The sequence below is a fragment of the Actinia tenebrosa genome, unplaced genomic scaffold (assembly GCF_029948245.1).
Source record: "Actinia tenebrosa isolate PJP-AT-01 unplaced genomic scaffold, QUT_ActTen_1.0 PGA_scaffold3__52_contigs__length_22856419, whole genome shotgun sequence".
Lineage (NCBI taxonomy): Eukaryota > Metazoa > Cnidaria > Anthozoa > Actiniaria > Actiniidae > Actinia > Actinia tenebrosa.
The window spans coordinates 4416183-4435177 of NW_028292580.1; the positions used below are offsets into that span (position 1 = coordinate 4416183).

The window sequence follows — 18995 nt, forward strand, 5'->3', positions numbered from 1 at the left end:
TATTGAAAGGAGAAGGGGAATCAAATGAACAAAAAAGTCTACAGCACCAGTTATTCCCAGGTGGTCACCCATCCAAGTACTACGCTGGCCCTACCGAGTTTCACTTCGGTGATCGGACGAGAACCGGTTTTTTCTCGCTGGTATGGCCGTACATAGAAGAAATTGCACAACTTAAGCTACTTAACGCTGCATCACTATTTAAGCGCCTCTTAACTTTTCTAGAACGGAAGAAAATATCACTACGAAACAAACAGAAAACAAGAACAGCAATGAATGGAGTAGAAAAATTTCAAGATAAACGAATAAAGTGATCTGAAGCAATTGAAAAGAGAAGGGGAATCAAATGAACAAAAGTCTACAGCACCAGTTATTCCCAGGTGGTCACCCATCCAAGTTCTACGCTGGCCTTGCCGAGATTCACTTCGGTGATGGTAAAAGAACCGGTTTTTTCTCAGTGGTATGACCGTAGACAGAAGAAATTCCACAACTTAAGTTACTTTACGCTGCATCTCGATTTCAGCGCCTTTTAAATTTTCTAGAACGGAAGAAAACAACACACAAAAAAACAACACAAAACAAGAACAGCAATGAATGGAGTAGAAAAATTAAAAGATGAACGAATAAAGTGATCTGAAGTAATTGAAAAGAGAAGGCGAATCAAATGAACAAAAGTCTACAGCACCAGTTATTCCCAGGTGGTCACCCATCCAAGTTCTACGCTGGACCTACCCAATTTCACTTCGGTGATCGGAAAAGAACCGGTTTTTTCTCAGTGGTATTGCCGTACACAGAAGAAATTGCACAACTTAAGCTACTTTACGCTGCATCACTATTTCAGCGACTTTTAACTTTTCTAGAACGGAAGAAAATATCACTACGAAACAAACAGAAAACAAGAACAGCAATGAATGGAGTAGAAAAATTAAAAGATAAACGAATAAAGCGATCTGAAGCAATTGAAAAGAGAAGGTGAATCAAATGAACAAAAGTCTACAGCACCAGTTGTTCCCAGGTTGTCACCCATCCAAGTACAAGACTGGCCCTACCCAATTTCACTTCGGTGATCGGAAAAGAACCGGTTTTTTCTCGCTGGTATGGCCGTACACAGAAGAAATTGCACAACTTAAGCTACTTTACGCTGCATCACTATTTCAGCGACTTTTAACTTTTCTAGAACGGAAGAAAATATCACTACGAAACAAACAGAAAACAAGAACCGCAATGAATGGAGTAGAAAAATTAAAAGATAAACGAATAAAGTGATCTGAAGCAATTGAAAAGAGAAGGTGAATCAAATGAACAAAAGTCTACAGCACCAGTTGTTCCCAGGTTGTCACCCATCCAAGTACTACGCTGGCCCTACCCAATTTCACTTCGGTGATCGGAAAAGAACCGGTTTTTTCTCGCTGGTATGGCCGTACACAGAAGAAATTGCACAATTTAAGCTACTTTACGCTACATCACTATATCAACGACTTTTAACTTTTTTAGAACGGAAGAAAATATCACTACGAAACAAACAGAAAACAAGAATAGCAATGAATGGAGTAGAAAAATTAAAAGATAAACGAATAAAGTGATCTGAAGCAATTGAAAAGAGAAGGGGAATCAAATGAACAAAAGTCTACAGCACCAGTTATTCCCAGGTGGTCACCCATCCAAGTTCTACGCTGGCCTTGCCGAGTTTCACTTCGGTGATCGGAGGAGAACCGGTTTTTTCTCAGTGGTATGGCCGTAGACAGAAGAAATTCCACAACTTAAGCTACTTTACGCTGCATCTCGATTTCAGCGTCTCTATACTTTTCCAGAACGGAAGAAAACAACACAAAAAAAACCAACCGAAAACAACAACAGCAATGAATGGAGTAGAAAAATTAAAAGATAAACGAATAAAGTGATCCTGAAGCAATTGAAAAGAGAAGGGGAATCAAATGAACAAAAGTCTACAGCACCAGTTATTCCCAGGTGGTCACCCATCCAAGTTCTACGCTGGCCTTGCCGAGATTCACTTCGGTGATCGGAAAAGAACCGGTTTTTTCTCAGTGGTATGACCGTAGACAGAAGAAATTCCACAACTTAAGTTACTTTACGCTGCATCTCGATTTCATCGCCTTTTCAATTTTCTAGAACGGAACAAAACAACACAAAAAAAAAACAACACAAAACAAGAACAGCAATGAATGGAGTAGAAAAATTAAAAGATGAACGAATAAAGTGATCTGAAGCAATTGAAAAGAGAAGGTGAATCAAATGAACCAAAGTCTACAGCACCAGTTGTTCCCAGGTTGTCACCCATCCAAGTACTACGTTGGCCCTACCCAATTTCACTTCGGTGATCGGAGGAGAACCGGTTTCTTCTCAGTGGTATGGCCGTAGAGAAAAGAAATTGCAAAACTTAAGCTACTTTACGCTGCATCACTATTTCAGCGCCTTTTAACTTTTCTAGAACGGAAGAAAGCAACACTAAAGAAACAAACAGAAAACAAGAAAAGCAATGAATAGAGTAGAAAAATGAAAAGATAAACGAATAAAGTGATGTGAAGCAATTGAAAGGAGAAGGGGAATCAAATGAAAAAAAAGTCTACAGCACCAGTTATTCCCAGGTGGTCACCCATCCAAGTACTACGCTGGCCCTACCGAGTTTCACTTCGGTGATCGGACGAGAACCGGTTTTTTCTCGCTGGTATGGCCGTACATAGAAGAAATTGCACAACTTAAGCTACTTAACGCTGCATCACTATTTAAGCGCCTCTTAACTTTTCTAGAACGGAAGAAAATATCACTACGAAACAAACAGAAAACAAGAACAGCAATGAATGGAGTAGAAAAATTTCAAGATAAACGAATAAAGTGATCTGAAGTAATTGAAAAGAGAAGGCGAATCAAATGAACAAAAGTCTACAGCACCAGTTGTTCCCAGGTTGTCACCCATCCAAGTACAACGCTGGCCCTACCCAATTTCATTTCGGTGATCGGAAAAGAACCGGTTTTTTCTGGCTGGTATGGCCGTACACAGAAGAAATTGCACAACTTAAGCTACTTTACGCTGCATCACTATTTCAGCGACTTTTAACTTTTCTAGAACGGAAGAAAATATCACTACGAAACAAACAGAAAACAAGAACAGCAATGAATGGAGTAGAAAAATTAAAAGATAAACGAATAAAGCGATCTGAAGCAATTGAAAAGAGAAGGTGAATCAAATGAACAAAAGTCTACAGCACCAGTTGTTCCCAGGTTGTCACCCATCCAAGTACAAGACTGGCCCTACCCAATTTCACTTCGGTGATCGGAAAAGAACCGGTTTTTTCTCGCTGGTATGGCCGTACACAGAAGAAATTGCACAACTTAAGCTACTTTACGCTGCATCACTATTTCAGCGACTTTTAACTTTTCTAGAACGGAAGAAAATATCACTACGAAACAAACAGAAAACAAGAACCGCAATGAATGGAGTAGAAAAATTAAAAGATAAACGAATAAAGTGATCTGAAGCAATTGAAAAGAGAAGGTGAATCAAATGAACAAAAGTCTACAGCACCAGTTGTTCCCAGGTTGTCACCCATCCAAGTACTACGCTGGCCCTACCCAATTTCACTTCGGTGATCGGAAAAGAACCGGTTTTTTCTCGCTGGTATGGCCGTACACAGAAGAAATTGCACAATTTAAGCTACTTTACGCTACATCACTATATCAACGACTTTTAACTTTTTTAGAACGGAAGAAAATATCACTACGAAACAAACAGAAAACAAGAACAGCAATGAATGGAGTAGAAAAATTAAAAGATAAACGAATAAAGTGATCTGAAGCAATTGAAAAGAGAAGGGGAATCAAATGAACAAAAGTCTACAGCACCAGTTATTCCCAGGTGGTCACCCATCCAAGTTCTACGCTGGCCTTGCCGAGTTTCACTTCGGTGATCGGAGGAGAACCGGTTTTTTCTCAGTGGTATGGCCGTAGACAGTAGAAATTCCACAACTTAAGCTACTTTACGCTGCATCTCGATTTCAGCGTCTCTATACTTTTCCAGAACGGAAGAAAACAACACAAAAAAAACCAACCGAAAACAACAACAGCAATGAATGGAGTAGAAAAATTAAAAGATAAACGAATAAAGTGATCTGAAGCAATTGAAAAGAGAAGGGGAATCAAATGAACAAAAGTCTACAGCACCAGTTATTCCCAGGTGGTCACCCATCCAAGTTCTACGCTGGCCTTGCCGAGATTCACTTCGGTGATCGGAAAAGAACCGGTTTTTTCTCAGTGGTATGACCGTAGACAGAAGAAATTCCACAACTTAAGTTACTTTACGCTCCATCTCGATTTCATCGCCTTTTCAATTTTCTAGAACGGAACAAAACAACACAAAAAAAACCAATAGAAAACAAGAACAGCAATGAATGGAGTAGAAAAATTAAAAGATGAACGAATAAAGTGATCTGAAGCAATTGAAAAGAGAAGGTGAATCAAATGAACCAAAGTCTACAGCACCAGTTGTTCCCAGGTTGTCACCCATCCAAGTACTACGTTGGCCCTACCCAATTTCACTTCGGTGATCGGAAAAGAACCGGTTTTTTCTCGCTGGTATGGCCGTACACAGAAGAAATTGCACAACTTAAGCTACTTTACGCTGCATCACTATTTCAGCGACTTTTAACTTTTCTAGAACGGAAGAAAATATCACTACGAAACAAACAGAAAACAAGAACAGCAATGAATGGAGTAGAAAAATTTCAAGATAAACGAATAAAGTGATCTGAAGCAATTGAAAAGAGAAGGGGAATAAAATGAACAAAAGTCTACAGCACCAGTTATTCCCAGGTGGTCACCCATCCAAGTTCTAAGCTGGCCTTGCCGAGTTTCACTTCGGTGATCGGAGGAGAACCGGTTATTTCTCAGTGGTATGAACGTAGACAGAAGAAGTTCCACAACTTAAGTTACTTTACGCTGCATCTCGATTTCATCGCCTTTTCAATTTTCTAGAACGGAACAAAACAACACAAAAAAAAAACAACACAAAACAAGAACAGCAATGAATGGAGTAGAAAAATTAAAAGATGAACGAATAAAGTGATCTGAAGCAATTGAAAAGAGAAGGTGAATCAAATGAACCAAAGTCTACAGCACCAGTTGTTCCCAGGTTGTCACCCATCCAAGTACTACGTTGGCCCTACCCAATTTCACTTCGGTGATCGGAAAAGAACCGGTTTTTTCTCGCTGGTATGGCCGTACACAGAAGAAATTGCACAACTTAAGCTACTTTACGCTGCATCACTATTTCAGCGACTTTTAACTTTTCTAGAACGGAAGAAAATATCACTACGAAACAAACAGAAAACAAGAACAGCAATGAATGGAGTAGAAAAATTTCAAGATAAACGAATAAAGTGATCTGAAGCAATTGAAAAGAGAAGGGGAATAAAATGAACAAAAGTCTACAGCACCAGTTATTCCCAGGTGGTCACCCATCCAAGTTCTAAGCTGGCCTTGCCGAGTTTCACTTCGGTGATCGGAGGAGAACCGGTTTTTTCTCAGTGGTATGGCCGTAGACAGAAGAAATTCCACAACTTAAGCTACTTTACGCTGCATCTCGATTTAAGCGTCTCTATACTTTTCATGAACGGAAGAAAACAACACAAAGAAAACCAACCGAAAACAAGAACAGCAATGAATGGAGTAGAAAAATTAAAAGATAAACGAATAAAGTGATCTGAAGCAATTGAAAAGAGAAGGGGAATCAAATGAAATAAAGTCTACAGCACCAGTTATTCCCAGGTGGTCACCCTTCCAAGTACTACGCTGGCCCTACCCAATTTGAATTCGGTGATCGGACGAGAAACGGTTTTTTCTCGCTGGTATGGCCGTAGAGAAAAGAAATTGCAAAACTTGAGCTACTTTACGCTGCATCACTATTTCAGCGCCTTTTAACTTTTCTAGAACGGAAGAAAGCAACACTAAAGAAAAAAACAGAAAACAAAAACAGCAATGAATAGAGTAGAAAAATTAAAAGATAAACGAATAAAGTGATCTGAAGCAATTGAAAAGAGAAGGGGAATCAAATGAACAAAAGTCTACAGCACCAGTTATTCCCAGGTGGTCACCCATCCAAGTTCTACGCTGGCCTTGCCGAGATTCACTTCGGTGATCGGAAAAGAACCGGTTTTTTCTCAGTGGTATGACCGTAGACAGAAGAAATTCCACAACTTAAGTTACTTTACGCTGCATCTCGATTTCATCGCCTTTTCAATTTTCTAGAACGGAACAAAACAACACAAAAAAAAACAACACAAAACAAGAACAGCAATGAATGGAGTAGAAAAATTAAAAGATGAACGAATAAAGTGATCTGAAGCAATTGAAAAGAGAAGGTGAATCAAATGAACCAAAGTCTACAGCACCAGTTGTTCCCAGGTTGTCACCCATCCAAGTACTACGTTGGCCCTACCCAATTTCACTTCGGTGATCGGAAAAGAACCGGTTTTTTCTCGCTGGTATGGCCGTACACAGAAGAAATTGCACAACTTAAGCTACTTTACGCTGCATCACTATTTCAGCGACTTTTAACTTTTCTAGAACGGAAGAAAATATCACTACGAAACAAACAGAAAACAAGAACAGCAATGAATGGAGTAGAAAAATTTCAAGATAAACGAATAAAGTGATCTGAAGCAATTGAAAAGAGAAGGGGAATAAAATGAACAAAAGTCTACAGCACCAGTTATTCCCAGGTGGTCACCCATCCAAGTTCTAAGCTGGCCTTGCCGAGTTTCACTTCGGTGATCGGAGGAGAACCGGTTTTTTCTCAGTGGTATGGCCGTAGACAGAAGAAATTCCACAACTTAAGCTACTTTACGCTGCATCTCGATTTAAGCGTCTCTATACTTTTCATGAACGGAAGAAAACAACACAAAGAAAACCAACCGAAAACAAGAACAGCAATGAATGGAGTAGAAAAATTAAAAGATAAACGAATAAAGTGATCTGAAGCAATTGAAAAGAGAAGGGGAATCAAATGAAATAAAGTCTACAGCACCAGTTATTCCCAGGTGGTCACCCTTCCAAGTACTACGCTGGCCCTACCCAATTTGAATTCGGTGATCGGACGAGAAACGGTTTTTTCTCGCTGGTATGGCCGTAGAGAAAAGAAATTGCAAAACTTAAGCTACTTTACGCTGCATCACTATTTCAGCGCCTTTTAACTTTTCTAGAACGGAAGAAAGCAACACTAAAGAAAAAAACAGAAAACAAAAACAGCAATGAATAGAGTAGAAAAATTAAAAGATAAACGAATAAAGTGATCTGAAGCAATTGAAAGGAGAAGGGGAATCATATGAACAAAAAAGTCTACAGCACCAGTTATTCCCAGGTGGTCACCCATCCAAGTACTTCGCTGGCCCTACCGAGTTTCACTTCGGTGATCGGAAATGAACCGGTTTTTTCTCGCTGGTATGGCCGTACACAGAAGAAATTCCACAACTTAAGCTACTTTACGCTGCATGACTATTTCAGCGCCTCTTAACTTTTCTAGAACGGAAGAAAATATCACTACGAAACAAACCGAAAACAAGAACAGCAATGAATGGATCAGAAAAATTAAAAGATGAACGAATTAAGTGACATGAAACAATTGAAAAGAGAAGGGGAATCAAATGAACAAAAGTCTACACCACCAGTTATTCCCAGTTGGTCAACCATCCAAGTACTACGCTGGCCTTACCGAGTTTCACTTCGGTGATCGGAGGAGAACCGGTTTCTTCTCAGTGGTATGGCCGTAGAGAAAAGAAATTGCAAAACTTTAGCCACTTTCCGCTGCATCACTATTTCAGCGACTTTTAACTTTTCTAGAACGGAGGAAAGCAACACTAAAGAAAAAAACAGAAAACAAGAACAGGAATGAATAGAGTAGAAAAATTAAAAGATAAACGAATAAAGTGATCTGAAGCAATTGAAAGGAGAAGGGGAATCATATGAACAAAAAAGTCTACAGCACCAGTTATTCCCAGGTGGTCACCCATCCAAGTACTTCCCTCGCCCTACCGAGTTTCACTTCGGTGATCGGAAAACAACCGGTTTTTTCTCGCTGGTATGGCCGTACACAGAAGAAATTGCACAACTTAAGCTACTTTACGCTGCATCACTATTTCAGCGACTTTCAACTTTTCTAGAACGGAAGAAAATATCACTACGAAACAAACAGAAAACAAGAACAGCAATGAATGGAGTAGAAAAATTAAAAGATAAACGAATAAAGTGATCTGAAGCAATTGAAAAGAGAAGGGGAATCAAATGAACAAAAGTCTACAGCACCAGTTATTCCCAGGTGGTCACCCATCCAAGTACTACGCTGGCCCTACCCAATTTGAATTCGGTGATCGGACGAGAAACGGTTTTTTCTCGCTGGTATGGCCGTACATAGAAGAAATTGCACAACTTAAGCTACTTTACGCTGCATCACTATTTCAGCGCCTCTTAACTTTTCTAGAACGGAAGAAAATATCACTACGAAACAAACAGAAAACAAGAACAGCAATGAATGGATCAGAAAATTTAAAAGATGAACGAATTAAGTGATATGAAACAATTGAAAAGAGAAGGGGAATCAAATGAACAAAAGTCTACACCACCAGTTATTCCCAGTTGGTCACCCATCCAAGTACTACGCTGGCCTTACCGAGTTTCACTTCGGTGATCGGAGGAGAACCGGTTTCTTCTCAGTGGTATGGCCGTAGAGAAAAGAAATTGCAAAACTTAAGCTACTTTACGCTGCATCACTATTTCAGCGCCTTTTAACTTTTCTAGAACGGAAGAAAGCAACACTAAAGAAACAAATAGAAAACAAGAACAGCAATGAATAGAGTAGAAAAATTAAAAGATAAACGAATAAAGTGATCTGAAGCAATTGAAAGGAGAAGGGGAATCATATGAACAAAAAAGTCTACAGCACCAGTTATTCCCAGGTGGTCACCCATCCAAGTACTTCGCTGGCCCTACCGAGTTTCACTTCGGTGATCGGAAATGAACCGGTTTTTTCTCGCTGGTATGGCCGTACACAGAAGAAATTGCACAACTTAAGCTACTTTACGCTGCATCACTATTTCAGCGACTTTTAACTTTTCTAGAACGGAAGAAAATATCACTACGAAACAAACAGAAAACAAGAACAGCAATGAATGGAGTAGAAAAATTTCAAGATAAACGAATAAAGTGATCTGAAGCAATATAAAAGAGAAGGGGAATCAAATGAACAAAAGTCTACAGCACCAGTTATTCCCAGGTGGTCACCCATCCAAGTACTACGCTGGCCCTACCCAATTTGAATTCGGTGATCGGACGAGAAACGGTTTTTTCTCGCTGGTATGGCCGTACACAGAAGAAATTGCAAAACTTAAGCTACTTTACGCTGCATCACTATTTCAGCGCCTCTTAACTTTTCTAGAACGGAAGAAAATATCACTACGAAACAAACAGAAAACAAGAACTGCAATGAATGGATAAGAAAAATTAAAAGATGAACGAATTAAGGGATATGAAACAATTGAAAAGAGAAGGGGAATCAAATGAACAAAAGTCTACACCACCAGTTATTCCCAGTTGGTCACCCATCCAAGTACTACGCTGGCCTTACCGAGTTTCACTTCGGTGATCGGAGGAGAACCGGTTTCTTCTCAGTGGTATGGCCGTAGAGAAAAGAAATTGCAAAACTTAAGCTACTTTACGCTGCATCACTATTTCAGCGCCTTTTAACTTTTCTAGAACGGAAGAAAGCCACACTAAAGAAACAAACAGAAAACAAGAACAGCAATGAATAGAGTAGAAAAATTAAAAGATAAACGAATAAAGTGATCTGAAGCAATTGAAAGGAGAAGGGGAATCAAATGAACAAAAAAGTCTACAGCACCAGTTATTCCCAGGTCGTCACCCATCCAAGTACTACGCTGGCCCTACCCAATTTCACTTCGGTGATCGGACGAGAGCCGGTTTTTTCTCGCTGGTATGACCGTAAACAGAAGAAATTGCACAACTTAAGCTACTTTACGCTGCATCTCGATTTCAGCGTCTCTATACTTTTCTAGAACGGAAGAAAACAACACAAAAAAAAAAAACAGAAAACAAGAACAGCAATAAATGGAGTAGAAAAATGAAAAGATGAACGAATAAAGTGATCTGAAGCAATTGAAAAGAGAAGGGGAATCAAATGAACAAAAGTCTACAGCACCAGTTATTCCCAGGTGGTCACCCATCCAAGTACTACGCTGGCCCTACCCAATTTGAATTCGGTGATCGGACGAGAAACGGTTTTTTCTCGCTGGTATGGCCGTACATAGAAGAAATTGCACAACTTAAGCTACTTTACGCTGCATCACTATTTCAGCGCCTCTTAACTTTTCTAGAACGGAAGAAAATATCACTACGAAACAAACAGAAAACAAGAACAGCAATGAATGGATCAGAAAAATTAAAAGATGAACGAATTAAGTGATATGAAACGATTGAAAAGAGAAGGGGAATCAAATGAACAAAAGTCTACAGCACCAGTTATTCCCAGTTGGTCAACCATCCAAGTACTACGCTGGCCTTACCGAGTTTCGCTTCGGTGATCGGAGGAGAACCGGTTTCTTCTCAGTGGTATGGCCGTAGAGAAAAGAAATTGCAAAACTTAACCTACTTTCCGCTGCATCACTATTTCAGCGCCTTTTATCTTTTCTAGAACGGAAGAAAGCAGCACTAAAGAAACAAACAGAAAACAAGAACAGCAATGAATAGAGTAGAAAAATTAAAAGATAAACGAATAAAGTGATCTGAAGCAATTGAAAGGAGAAGGGGAATCAAATGAACAAAAAAGTCTACAGCACCAGTTATTCCCAGGTCGTCACCCATCCAAGTACTACGCTGGCCCTACCCAATTTCCCTTCGGTGATCGGACGAGAGCCGGTTTTTTCTAGCTGGTATGACCGTACACAGAAGAAATTTCACAACTTAAGCTACTTTACGCTGCATCTCGATTTCAGCGTCTCTATACTTTTCTAGAACGGAAGAAAACAACACAAAAAAAACCAACAGAAAACAAGAACAGCAATGAATGGAGTAGAAAAATTAAAAGATAAACGAATAAAGTGATCTGAAGCAATTGAAAAGAGAAGGGGAATCAAATAAACAAAAGTCTACAGCACCAGTTATTCTCAGGTTGTCACACATCCAAGTTCTACGCTGGCCTTGCCGAGTTTCACTTCGGTGATCGGAGGAGAACCGGTTTTTTCTCAGTGGTATGGCCGTAGACAGAAAAAATTCCACAACTTAAGCTACTTTACGCAGCATCACTATTTCAGCGCCTTTTAAATTTTCTAGAACGGAAGAAAACAACACTAAAAAAAAAAACAGAAAACAAGAACAGCAATGAATGGAGTAGAAAAATGAGAAGATAAACGAATAAAGTGATCTGAAGCAATATAAAAGAGAAGGGGAATCAAATGAACAAAAGTCTACAGCACCAGTTATTCCCAGGTGGTCACCCATCCAAGTACTACGCTGGCCCTACCCAATTTGAATTCGGTGATCGGACGAGAAACGCTTTTTTCTCGCTGGTATGGCCGTACATAGAAGAAATTGCACAACTTAAGCTACTTTACGCTGCATCACTATTTCAGCGCCTCTTAACTTTTCTAGAACGGAAGAAAATATCACTACGAAACAAACAGAAAACAAGAACAGCAATGAATGGAGTAGAAAAATTAAAAGATCAACGAATTAAGTGATATGAAACAATTGAAAAGAGAAGGGGAATCAAATAAACAAAAGTCTACAGCACCAGCTATTCCCAGTTGGTCACCCATCCCAGTACTACGCTGGCCTTACCGAGTTTCACTTCGGTGATCGGAGGAGAACCGGTTACTTCTCAGTGGTATGGCCGTAGAGAAAAGAAATTGCAAAACTTAAACTACTTTACGCTGCATCACTATTTCAGCGCCTTTTAACTTTTCTAGAACGGAAGAAAGCAACACTAAAGAAACAAACAGAAAACAAGAACAGCAATGAATAGAGTAGAAAAATTAAAAGATAAACGAATAAAGTGATCTGAAGCAATTGAAAGGAGAAGGGGAATCAAATGAACAAAAAAGTCTACAGCACCAGTTATTCCCAGGTGGTCACCCATCCAAGTACTACGCTGGCCCTACCGAGTTTCACTTCGGTGATCGGACGAGAACCGGTTTTTTCTCGCTGGTATGACCGTACACAGAAGAAATTGCACAACTTAAGCTACTTTACGCTGCATCTCGATTTCAGCGTCTCTATACTTTTCTAGAACGGAAGAAAACAACACAAAAAAAACCAACAGAAAACAAGAACAGCAATGAATGGAGTAGAAAAATTAAAAGATAAACGAATAAAGTGATCTGAGGCAATTGAAAAGAGAAGGGGAATCAAATGAACAAAAGTCTACAGCACCAGTTATTCCCAGGTGGTCACCCATCCAAGTTCTACGCTGGCCTTGCCGAGATTCACTTCGGTGATCGGATAAGAACCGTTTTTTTCTCAGTGGTATGACCGTAGACAGAAGAAATTCCACAACTTAAGTTACTTTACGCTGCATCTCGATTTCAGCGCCTTTTCAATTTTCTAGAACGGAAGAAAACAACACACAAAAAAAAACAACACAAAACAAGAACAGCAATGAATGGAGTAGAAAAATTAAAAGATGAACGAATAAAGTGATCTGAAGCAATTGAAAGGAGAAGGGGAATCAAATGAACAAAAGTCTACAGCACCAGTTGTTCCCAGGTTGTCACCCATCCAAGTACTACGCTGGCCCTACCCAATTTCACTTCGGTGATTGGAAAAGAACCGGTTTTTTCTCGCTGGTATGGCCGTACACAGAAGAAATTGCACAACTTAAGCTACTTTACGCTGCATCACCATTTCAGCGACTTTTAACTTTTCTAGAACGGAAGAAAATATCACTACGAAACAAACAGAAAACAAGAACAGCAATGAATGGAGTAGAAAAATTAAAAGATAAACGAATAAAGTGATCTGAAGCAATTGAAAAGAGAAGGTGAATCAAATGAACAAAAGTCTACAGCACCAGTTATTCCCAGTTGGTCACCCATCCAAGTACTACGCTGGCCCTAGTAGTATAGGGGATGGGGGTTCCAGCGGAACGACAACCGGAGGATTACCCGCCTGAAGTACCCCCCTCGATTCGTACCGCGATTACCCGCATCCCGCGTCTATGTAAAATATGTTAGTCTATATATGGAGTGCGAAGATTGTAAGAGAATTTTTAAGAAAGAAGTGGACTTGAAGAAGCATTTAAAGATGAAGACGAAATGTATGAGCAGCTATAATTGTGGATGTGGTAAGAAGTTTGAGACTAAGGTTAAATTGTTTTGGCATTGTCAGGATTGTGAGTATGACTACGACGATCTGAAAAGGGTCTGGAATTAGGTATAAGATATCTCCTATTATATAGATGGAATCCCAAAGCAATTTCGAAACGGTGTCAATATCCGGTAACGGTGAGATTGATGTTAGACAGTTTTGGCGTCAGTCAGAAAGGAAGGTCAAGAGAACGCTTCGAAAAGGCATAGAAGAATTAGGAGCCCTGAAAGCGAGTATAATGGTAGAAGTAAGTTTGTCAAAAGATGAGGCAACGACGACAGCAATGCTGCGATCAAAGTCGTTAGTGATATTAGAGTCCACCAATCTGGATAAGTCACTCAGCGAAGCCTTAGAAGCAATAATGGAGTCGCTGTCTAACTACACGAAAGAAGGATCAGGTTGGACAGTGGAGGAGGTAGAAGGTATGGAGGTTAGCATGGCAAGGTACGTACCAATACGAGGAGGAAGTTACGTGCCCCTGCCGGTGTGGGTAGAAAGGAAGAAGGCAATCGTTAACGTAAAGAATGACGACAACCGCTGCTTTATGTGGGCAATACGATCCGCACTGTATCCAGTAGATAAGGATCCATGTAGACCAAGCAAGTACCCAACAGATGATTTGGAGTGGGATGGCGTAGAGTTCCCAATGCAGTTGATAGACATCCCCATATTTGAGGAAATAAACGATTTAGCAATTAACGTTTACGGAGTCAGAGACCAAACGATAGTACCACTAGTGTTGTCAAAGAGTAAAGGAGAACGAATACACCTTTTCTACCACGGCGGACATTATTCGTGGGCTAAACATATTAGCAGACTATTTTACAGACACACCAAACACAAAGGTAAGAAATACTTCTGCGATTGCTGCTTATTATCCTTTACCAGCGTTAAAGCTCTAAAGGATCACGACGAAATATGTCGCGGAGTCGAAGAAGTGGCGCAACGGATCCAGATGCCTACAGATAAGAACCTATCCTACTCAGACCATCAAAAGCAGATGCAGGTGCCTTACGTGATATATGCAGACTTTGAAGCGTTGATAACTAAGGAAGAGCAGAAAAGTGGTGCCACGGATAAGGTGGGATTACACGAGATCTGCTCCTTTGGTTACATAGTAGTCAGATCAGACGGTAAAGCCGACCCTCCTGTAATTTACCGAGGTAAGAACGCAGCTAATGAGTTTCTAGAAGCATTGCGAGAAGAGGAGGAAGAGATAAGAGAACAATTAAGACACCCAAAGAAGATGGTATTTACCAAAGAGAACCAGGATGCTTTTACCAAGGCAAAGAAATGCCACATTTGTCAACATACGCTTCTCCAGTTTGGAAGACGAGCCAAGAAAGCGTGGGATGAAGATGGAAAGTATTTAGGAGAAGCTCATTTTAAATGCGGGAAGTATGCTAAGAAGGGCGAGAAGCCGGGAAAGCCCTCCACGCATTGCATTCACTGCCACAAAGCATTTGTTGAGGATTTCTATGTGGATAAGGTTAGAGATCACTGCCACATCACGGGTAAATACAGAGGTGCGGCTCATTGGAAATGCAACATAAACTTCAAAGTAGATCCAGAAATGGAAATACCCGTATTCTTTCATAATTTAAGGGGTTACGACAGTCACTTACTCTTACAAGGAACGGACGGCTCCGAAGTAAAGTGCATACCCAACAACAAAGAAAGGTACATGTCCGTAACCGTAGGCAAGCTGAAGTTCTTAGACTCGCAGCAGTTCATGGCGGACTCCTTAGCAAACTTGGTTAAATACAACACGGAGTTCCCCATTTCCAGTCAATACGGCGCGGAAAGGAAAGGAGTCTACCCATACGAATACATGGACTCCTGGGAGCGATTCGAAGAGCCCCTACCACCCAAAGAGAGATTCTACAGCACCCTAAACGAGTCCGGTATAAAGGACGAGGAGTACCAGCATGCGTTAGATGTGTGGGAAAAGTACTCCTGTGAGAATATGGGAGAATACCACGACATCTACCTACGTTCAGACGTAGTGCTGCTCGCGGATGTTTTCCAAAGCTTTCGAAAGATGGCAATGGAATACTACGGGTTGGATCCAGCGAACTTCTACACGGCTCCTGGGCTTAGTTGGAGTGCGCTGCTAAAGAAGACAAACGCGCAACTGGATCTCCTAACGGAATACGACATGTACCGCTTTATGGAAGACGGTATCCGCGGCGGTGTTTGCGGACCCAGCAGACGATACGCAAAAGCGAACAATCCCACGGTGGAGTACGACCCGGAGAAGCCAACCACATACATCTTCTACTTAGACGCAAACAACCTCTACGGTTGGGCAATGTCACAGTACTTACCTGTACGCGACTTCGAATGGGACAACATAAAGCCCATAGAGTTTTACCTAAATGTAGGTAAAGAAGACGACAAAGGTTACGTGCTGGAGGTGGACCTGGAATACCCAGAGCACTTGCACGACGCACACAATGAGTTCCCATTAGCACCATAAGCAATAGAAATACCATTTAAGCAGCTGAGTCCGCTGCAGAGGGAAATGTGTCCTGGCTACAAACCGTACAGGAAGCTAACGATGAACCTGATGGACAAGCGAAAGTACGTGGTGCATTACCGCAACCTGCAGTTCTATGTGCGCCACGGCTTACGCGTGAAGAAGATCCACCGCGTTTTGAAGTTCACGCAGGAACCATGGATGCGCTCCTACATTGACTTTAACACACAAAAGCGTACGCAGGCAAAGAATGACTTCGAAAAGAACCTGTTTAAACTAATGAACAATAGCGTATTTGGTAAGACAATGGAGAACATCCGCAAGCGCGTAAGCATAAAGATAGCCAGCACCAGAGAGGAAGCAGAAGCATACGTGTCACAGCCTGGATTCGTTAGATACGTAGAAATGTTAAACTTCTACGTGATTCACATGAAGAAAGCGAATCTATTCCTGAATAAACCCGTATACACGGGGTTTACAGTGTTAGACCTATCAAAGCTGCTCATGTATGAGTTTTACTACGACAAGCTAAAACCGAAATACGGTAATAAGTGCCGCCTCTTATACACCGACACCGATTCCTTGATACTAGAGGTGCAGACGGAAGACATTTACGAAGACTGTGTTCCCGACATCGATGAATACGACACCAGCGATTACCCACGCGACCACTTTCTTTACTCCCCTAAAAACAAGAAAGTAATCGGGAAAATGAAGGACGAGATGAAAGGAAAACCCATCGTGGAATACGTGGGCCTGAAACCCAAGATGTACAGCGTGCTAAAGTTAGACGGTGTAGAAAAGAAAGCTAAAGGCGTAAAAAAATACGTGGTTAAGAAGGATATAACCCACGAGTCCTACCTCAACGTATTACGAACACGCAAGGAACAGCGGCATAAGATGAACAGCCTGCGCAGCTATGGTCATCAGATACATAACGTCACGCAGGAGAAGGTGTCACTGTCTGCATTTGACGGTAAGCGATGGATGTGTGATGACGGAGTGCATACGATAGCATTCGGACATCACACGATAAGCAGTTCTTCTTTGACGAACCCACGCGTGGGACCATCATGAAGATAATACAAGATGGGCTGACCCTTCTTAGCTATCGCACTTCGGATCTGGTAAGTTTCCAAAGACCAATTAGGATCCGTAGCTCTTTTGGATCCTCCTTCTAATTCACCCGGTCCGTAGAGATATCGTACCGTGACGTTTCCTAATCTCTTCTCCTGGGGGAAGACCGCCCTCGAACTTCTGACGTAGGACTTGTGTTCCACGTGCTTCTTTTTTATGGCATCCTTGGGTTTCATTCCCGTAGCCCTGGCCGCCTCGTTGTTCAAAGCCGCGACGACCTGGGGGAGCCTCTGAGTCCATTCCCTGTTGCGTTTGGAGGGATCTTCCAGCTCTTTCCAATACTGGTACCCAAAGAGACGCTCAGCCAAGGTCTTATTGAATCTTTCGACGATGCTCTGACCCCTGTGGTACTCTGCTTCGGCTCTTCTAATTTTAGTGTCGTGGTCTTTCAGGGTTTTGGTAACCACGCCCATGAACTCCGTCCCCGCATCCACTTGCAGCAGCTTGGGCCATTTCAAGACGCGCTTATAAATCCTACCTAGGGCTTCTGCGACTTCCCCAGAATCCTTGCTGGTTATGGGTTCGGCGTCCTTGTATCTGCTTGCGATATCAACTACGGTCAAAGCGTATCTATAGGTCTTTTTTCTCACCTTATCGTGCGGTAAGAAAAGCAAATCCGCCTGATGAACTTCATTGGGGGCATTTACGGTAAAGCTGGGCCTGGGAATGTACTTGGGCACGGGAAGATAAACCTGCCAGAGGGTTTGTTTTTTTAACCAGTTCTTAGCCGTTTCTTCTGATACCCTGGCCGCGGTCGCGAGTTTCTTAATAGCCGACGCTCCTTTCCAATAGCCTTCAGGCCCATAGTAAATCCTTTTGAGTTTGTCCTCTACGCGGCCCATTATATGAATAGAATCGCGCTTCGCTTGATTCAAGCGAAGGATAGGACGAGATTGATCTTACGTCCGTTAAAATCCACCGTCTTTCCGTCCACTTTGATGGTGATGTTTATGCTTTCTACCAAATTAGACAAGTCATAGCTCAAAGAAATGGGAGTGTATTCTACTGGGTCAAATGGATTACCTTTGGGCAGAAACTTGGACATAAGAGAAGACTTTTCTCCATTGTTGTAACTATGGACCAAGTCGCAATAGACTTCATAAGAGGATGCGACTTTCCATTTCACATCATATGTACTGCCGCTATTTATCGTGGTACTAGTAAGGCCCAGGAGTTCTACCAATGAACTGTCCTTTAGATTAGCGCTTCCACTATTTTTCTTGAATTTCATTTCATGGGGTAATCCTGTGGTAAGAGTATATCCATGCTTTGCTAGCTCCTTAGCCAGTGTTATAGGGGTGTAATGGGAATCTGGCAACTTTGGTTTGGTACCGGAAGTTCCGATGACAAAGCCATTAATTAAATTATACCAAGAATTGTACAAAGAGCAACTAACCAACCGAACCTTACAGGCTTTGATGGGAGGATTCAGACAAGTAGTAAAGTTATTCTTGTCGCTTTCCAAAAAGACGATCATATATTACAGGGGACAAGTCCCCTTCGTTAGAGCAGATACGCCAAGGCCACGCCTCCGGCCAGTCCTGCGACTCCTACGAAGACCAATTCATTGTCTTTTTGTTTCTTAGAAGGCTGGTAGTAATTCTTGAACTGAGGCTTTTTTAACGCCACTGTGGGATGCGCTTGCGCATAAAGTTTAAAGGCATAGTCTGTATTTTCAAAGTTCTTGTCCGCCTGCATTTTGTCTTGGTAGTTCTTATCCAACCAATCCCTGTAAGCTTGTCTTTTTTCATTCCAAGCCGCCACATCCCTTTGATATTTCTCCAGCGCCAAATCGTGTCTCTTCCTTTCGGCGTTAGATTCTGCGTTTCTATCACCGCTAACTAATTTATCCAGATATCTACCACCATAATTAGCCCCTGTAAATGCTAAAGCTGCAATGACTCCACCTGCGACTAAGCTAACCATTATACATTAGGCAGGTACTTTTCCTTTCGTAGGTAATCCTTTAGCATGATAGCCCCGCCAACGGCAGCGGTCA

At 41.4% G+C, this 18995-nt stretch overlaps 3 non-coding genes and 38 pseudogenes across 3 annotated transcripts; all 41 read right to left on the bottom strand.

Annotated features, from left to right (window-relative positions):
- Positions 1-35: 35 nt before the first annotated feature.
- Positions 36-154, bottom strand: LOC148907998 (5S ribosomal RNA). The gene has a single exon (XR_016120980.1). It is a non-coding gene; the product is annotated as a 5S ribosomal RNA (ribosomal RNA).
- Positions 155-352: 198 nt separating this feature from the next.
- LOC148907999 (5S ribosomal RNA) lies at positions 353-471 on the bottom strand (annotated as a pseudogene).
- A 199-nt stretch (positions 472-670) lies between these two features.
- Positions 671-789, bottom strand: LOC148908000 (5S ribosomal RNA; annotated as a pseudogene).
- Positions 790-987: 198 nt separating this feature from the next.
- On the bottom strand, positions 988-1106 carry LOC148908001 (5S ribosomal RNA; annotated as a pseudogene).
- Positions 1107-1304: 198 nt separating this feature from the next.
- Positions 1305-1423, bottom strand: LOC148908002 (5S ribosomal RNA; annotated as a pseudogene).
- Positions 1424-1621: 198 nt separating this feature from the next.
- LOC148908003 (5S ribosomal RNA) lies at positions 1622-1740 on the bottom strand (annotated as a pseudogene).
- Positions 1741-1940: 200 nt separating this feature from the next.
- Positions 1941-2059, bottom strand: LOC148908004 (5S ribosomal RNA; annotated as a pseudogene).
- A 200-nt stretch (positions 2060-2259) lies between these two features.
- Positions 2260-2378, bottom strand: LOC148908005 (5S ribosomal RNA; annotated as a pseudogene).
- A 200-nt stretch (positions 2379-2578) lies between these two features.
- On the bottom strand, positions 2579-2697 carry LOC148908006 (5S ribosomal RNA). The gene has a single exon (XR_016120981.1). It is a non-coding gene; the product is annotated as a 5S ribosomal RNA (ribosomal RNA).
- A 198-nt stretch (positions 2698-2895) lies between these two features.
- LOC148908007 (5S ribosomal RNA) lies at positions 2896-3014 on the bottom strand (annotated as a pseudogene).
- Positions 3015-3212: 198 nt separating this feature from the next.
- Positions 3213-3331, bottom strand: LOC148908008 (5S ribosomal RNA; annotated as a pseudogene).
- A 198-nt stretch (positions 3332-3529) lies between these two features.
- LOC148908009 (5S ribosomal RNA) lies at positions 3530-3648 on the bottom strand (annotated as a pseudogene).
- A 198-nt stretch (positions 3649-3846) lies between these two features.
- Positions 3847-3965, bottom strand: LOC148908010 (5S ribosomal RNA; annotated as a pseudogene).
- Positions 3966-4164: 199 nt separating this feature from the next.
- LOC148908011 (5S ribosomal RNA) lies at positions 4165-4283 on the bottom strand (annotated as a pseudogene).
- A 199-nt stretch (positions 4284-4482) lies between these two features.
- Positions 4483-4601, bottom strand: LOC148908012 (5S ribosomal RNA; annotated as a pseudogene).
- Positions 4602-4799: 198 nt separating this feature from the next.
- Positions 4800-4918, bottom strand: LOC148908013 (5S ribosomal RNA; annotated as a pseudogene).
- Positions 4919-5118: 200 nt separating this feature from the next.
- Positions 5119-5237, bottom strand: LOC148908014 (5S ribosomal RNA; annotated as a pseudogene).
- A 198-nt stretch (positions 5238-5435) lies between these two features.
- On the bottom strand, positions 5436-5554 carry LOC148908015 (5S ribosomal RNA; annotated as a pseudogene).
- A 199-nt stretch (positions 5555-5753) lies between these two features.
- LOC148908016 (5S ribosomal RNA) lies at positions 5754-5872 on the bottom strand (annotated as a pseudogene).
- Positions 5873-6071: 199 nt separating this feature from the next.
- On the bottom strand, positions 6072-6190 carry LOC148908017 (5S ribosomal RNA; annotated as a pseudogene).
- Positions 6191-6389: 199 nt separating this feature from the next.
- On the bottom strand, positions 6390-6508 carry LOC148908018 (5S ribosomal RNA; annotated as a pseudogene).
- Positions 6509-6706: 198 nt separating this feature from the next.
- Positions 6707-6825, bottom strand: LOC148908019 (5S ribosomal RNA; annotated as a pseudogene).
- Positions 6826-7024: 199 nt separating this feature from the next.
- Positions 7025-7143, bottom strand: LOC148908020 (5S ribosomal RNA; annotated as a pseudogene).
- Positions 7144-7344: 201 nt separating this feature from the next.
- On the bottom strand, positions 7345-7463 carry LOC148908021 (5S ribosomal RNA; annotated as a pseudogene).
- A 198-nt stretch (positions 7464-7661) lies between these two features.
- Positions 7662-7780, bottom strand: LOC148908022 (5S ribosomal RNA; annotated as a pseudogene).
- A 201-nt stretch (positions 7781-7981) lies between these two features.
- LOC148908023 (5S ribosomal RNA) lies at positions 7982-8100 on the bottom strand (annotated as a pseudogene).
- Positions 8101-8298: 198 nt separating this feature from the next.
- LOC148908024 (5S ribosomal RNA) lies at positions 8299-8417 on the bottom strand (annotated as a pseudogene).
- A 198-nt stretch (positions 8418-8615) lies between these two features.
- Positions 8616-8734, bottom strand: LOC148908025 (5S ribosomal RNA; annotated as a pseudogene).
- Positions 8735-8935: 201 nt separating this feature from the next.
- LOC148908026 (5S ribosomal RNA) lies at positions 8936-9054 on the bottom strand (annotated as a pseudogene).
- Positions 9055-9252: 198 nt separating this feature from the next.
- On the bottom strand, positions 9253-9371 carry LOC148908027 (5S ribosomal RNA; annotated as a pseudogene).
- Positions 9372-9569: 198 nt separating this feature from the next.
- Positions 9570-9688, bottom strand: LOC148908028 (5S ribosomal RNA; annotated as a pseudogene).
- A 201-nt stretch (positions 9689-9889) lies between these two features.
- LOC148908029 (5S ribosomal RNA) lies at positions 9890-10008 on the bottom strand (annotated as a pseudogene).
- A 199-nt stretch (positions 10009-10207) lies between these two features.
- LOC148908030 (5S ribosomal RNA) lies at positions 10208-10326 on the bottom strand (annotated as a pseudogene).
- A 198-nt stretch (positions 10327-10524) lies between these two features.
- On the bottom strand, positions 10525-10643 carry LOC148908031 (5S ribosomal RNA; annotated as a pseudogene).
- A 201-nt stretch (positions 10644-10844) lies between these two features.
- Positions 10845-10963, bottom strand: LOC148908032 (5S ribosomal RNA; annotated as a pseudogene).
- Positions 10964-11162: 199 nt separating this feature from the next.
- LOC148908033 (5S ribosomal RNA) lies at positions 11163-11281 on the bottom strand (annotated as a pseudogene).
- A 199-nt stretch (positions 11282-11480) lies between these two features.
- LOC148908034 (5S ribosomal RNA) lies at positions 11481-11599 on the bottom strand (annotated as a pseudogene).
- Positions 11600-11797: 198 nt separating this feature from the next.
- On the bottom strand, positions 11798-11916 carry LOC148908035 (5S ribosomal RNA; annotated as a pseudogene).
- Positions 11917-12117: 201 nt separating this feature from the next.
- On the bottom strand, positions 12118-12236 carry LOC148908036 (5S ribosomal RNA). The gene has a single exon (XR_016120967.1). It is a non-coding gene; the product is annotated as a 5S ribosomal RNA (ribosomal RNA).
- Positions 12237-12435: 199 nt separating this feature from the next.
- Positions 12436-12554, bottom strand: LOC148908037 (5S ribosomal RNA; annotated as a pseudogene).
- A 201-nt stretch (positions 12555-12755) lies between these two features.
- LOC148908038 (5S ribosomal RNA) lies at positions 12756-12874 on the bottom strand (annotated as a pseudogene).
- Positions 12875-18995: the final 6121 nt, after the last annotated feature.